Source organism: Octopus sinensis, unplaced genomic scaffold, assembly GCF_006345805.1.
Source record: "Octopus sinensis unplaced genomic scaffold, ASM634580v1 Contig10150, whole genome shotgun sequence".
Lineage (NCBI taxonomy): Eukaryota > Metazoa > Mollusca > Cephalopoda > Octopoda > Octopodidae > Octopus > Octopus sinensis.
The window spans coordinates 1-2546 of record NW_021832010.1 but is presented as its reverse complement, the minus strand read 5'-3'; the positions used below and the strand labels follow the sequence as shown (position 1 = coordinate 2546).

The 2546-nt window shown below is 33.4% G+C and overlaps 1 non-coding gene across 1 annotated transcript; it reads right to left on the bottom strand.

Annotated features, from left to right (window-relative positions):
• Positions 1-756: 756 nt before the first annotated feature.
• On the bottom strand, positions 757-829 carry Trnak-uuu. The gene has a single exon. It is a non-coding gene; the product is annotated as a tRNA-Lys (tRNA).
• Positions 830-2546: the final 1717 nt, after the last annotated feature.

Here is a 2546-nt window from a genome sequence, read left to right as displayed (position 1 = left end):
TAAACTCATGTATTTGGGCCAGCCCCCAAAAAGTCTGCCCAATTTGCGAGAACTCGTCCTTATTGGCTGCCAAGACCGATTATATTCTAACTAAGGCAAAAATCTATCAGAGTGAGCTACAATTATAGGGGAAAGGAAGAATTTTGTAAAAGAAAACTAGGTTGGTGATAAACAACCAAGTCTTTTTATACATTTTACAGAAAAAGTGTGGTCTACCAAACAACTGAATATGAGTATCATTAGGAAAAAGTGGTTGGAAAATTCTACAAAGAAAAAAAAAAGCGCAGAATCGGTATAGTGCGCTTTATAAGTATTTACAACAAGAAAATGAATAGAAAGAGTAGTCAATACTATAGTTCTCCGGATACCTCACATTCATGGAATTGTCAATTAGTCCAAATAACTCTTATATCATTTGAGATTGAAACTCTTTTTGGGATCCCCACTTAGATTAGCTGGAATAGCCATAGCTTCTCTTTATTCTATTCTCCAGTGTAGGTTTTTAAATCATCCTTCTAATTTCTTAAAAAGTACCTTTGTCTGACAGAAGTAACAGTATAACCAAGCATTACTTAGACATGGCTACTCATTTTTGAGTGGGGCAGGTATCAAAAAATATGAAAAATTGATCTAATCAATTGATCAATACAAATGATGTATGAAACATAAATTTTTATGGAGCGACGAAATATTAACAGTATATTTCGTGAATATTTGAACATATAATTTGGTAGTTATTCTGAAATAAATAAAATAAGCCTTGTGCGGGACTCGAACCCACGACCCTCGGGTTAAAAGCCCGATGCTCTACCGACTGAGCTAACAAGGCCTTCGTATAAATATTATTTGTGCTATCCTTAATTTGCTAGGGAGATTTTAATTTAGAGATTATCCAAATATTGTAATATTAATAAAGATTTTTTTGTCATCCATCTTCATTTTGAGAATGTTATAGAAGGTCTACTGCCCCTTTCTTTTTTTCGTGAAAAATTCTTTGGGACTAAATCATTACTTGGAAATAACGAATGGTGCTTGCAGTAGAAGTGTCACATTTTTTCCAGGTGAATCGATATAGAAAAGCCACTTAAATATCAAGACATTGTCTAAGTACCGAAATTATAGAGTTGAATGACCAATATTTGTAGGAATAATTATCACTCTGATCTTTCAAAACCTGGATGAATTTTATGCTGATGTATCGAACTCATTTCATTTGCTTACGTTAGGAAATAACTTTCACGGTCAAAAGCACTTTATTGACACTTCCAAAACCGAAATTTGTTATTTTCAGTGATTTATAAACGAGGTGGTACATTAGACTCCAGTTTACTAGATTTTATTTATTTATTTAACCGTAAAGACCACGATATTGTCAAACAAAAGTCACGTGATCCCGATGCACTTGACCAGGGACCTCATTTTCGCTCGGTTATCTTTCCACGAGCCCACACTAGATCGCACCGTGCGGCAGACCGTTTTTGACGGAACATTTGCTGACGGACTAAGATTCAGTTTGATAAGGTCTTTCAGAGAAGCTCGACCGGGGCGTTCGCTATCATGCGACCAACGATCGGTTAATCTGAGGGCCTTTTGTTGGTTTTATAGGAGATGTGTGTTATCCTCTTTGTTATGCTGTCTGATCAGTCAGTAAAGAGAAGTTGTCTTGAAAAAAAACGAATTATGATTTTCCAACGCAAATTAAATTAACAAAAAATTTTGTTTATTAAAAATAACAACAATTTTTTTTGTTCTCCCTCTTTCTGGTCACATAATATTTTCTATCTGAAAATAAAGAATCTTCTCATTTGGATTAAAAAGGTTGTTTCATATTATTTATTATTTTTCCGCAAAAGAATATTCTTAAAGCATTAAAAAGAAAAGACATGCTTGATTATTCATTTTCACAAGTGTAAATTAAATTTGCTGGGAATATTTTTCTGGACATGACTAAAATTATCGACCGGTGTGGTACGAACAAACAGTAATGACAGACTAGAGGGGAATTGTCAAAGTAATTACAATTGCAGATTCTATAAATGTAAAATTAAACTGCTAAACTCATTCCCGACTAAAATGGATCAAGATTTGGTCAGACTGGCCCGGATATTCTCCAAATTACAGTTATCTACGACCTCAAAGGACTTATTTTATTTGGAGTACATGTCAAGGTACTTTTATACCTCTTTTAGCGGTTACAATGTTGCAGGTTTTTATTATTGTATTCACATTATGCTATCCAAAACGCATTTTTAAGGTCATTCTAATTAACGGTTTTATTTCATTTAATAGAATCTTGTAGTTCCTTTTGTTTTTCCTACGTTATCAAAATTATAAACCGTTTTCGAAAATAGGGCGACTACTAAAATTTCTATAATTAACAGAGTGATTATTTTCCACTTTCCTTTGTCCTGGAAAGAAAAAATTAATTGATCATGATCAACAACTGAAATATTATGGGGGTAGCTGCTTTGTATCTGATTAAGATTTGGTAAACTCATTTTTCTTTTGTTGGTTTTGCTGTTTTAATTTTTAGGCAGATTGGGGGA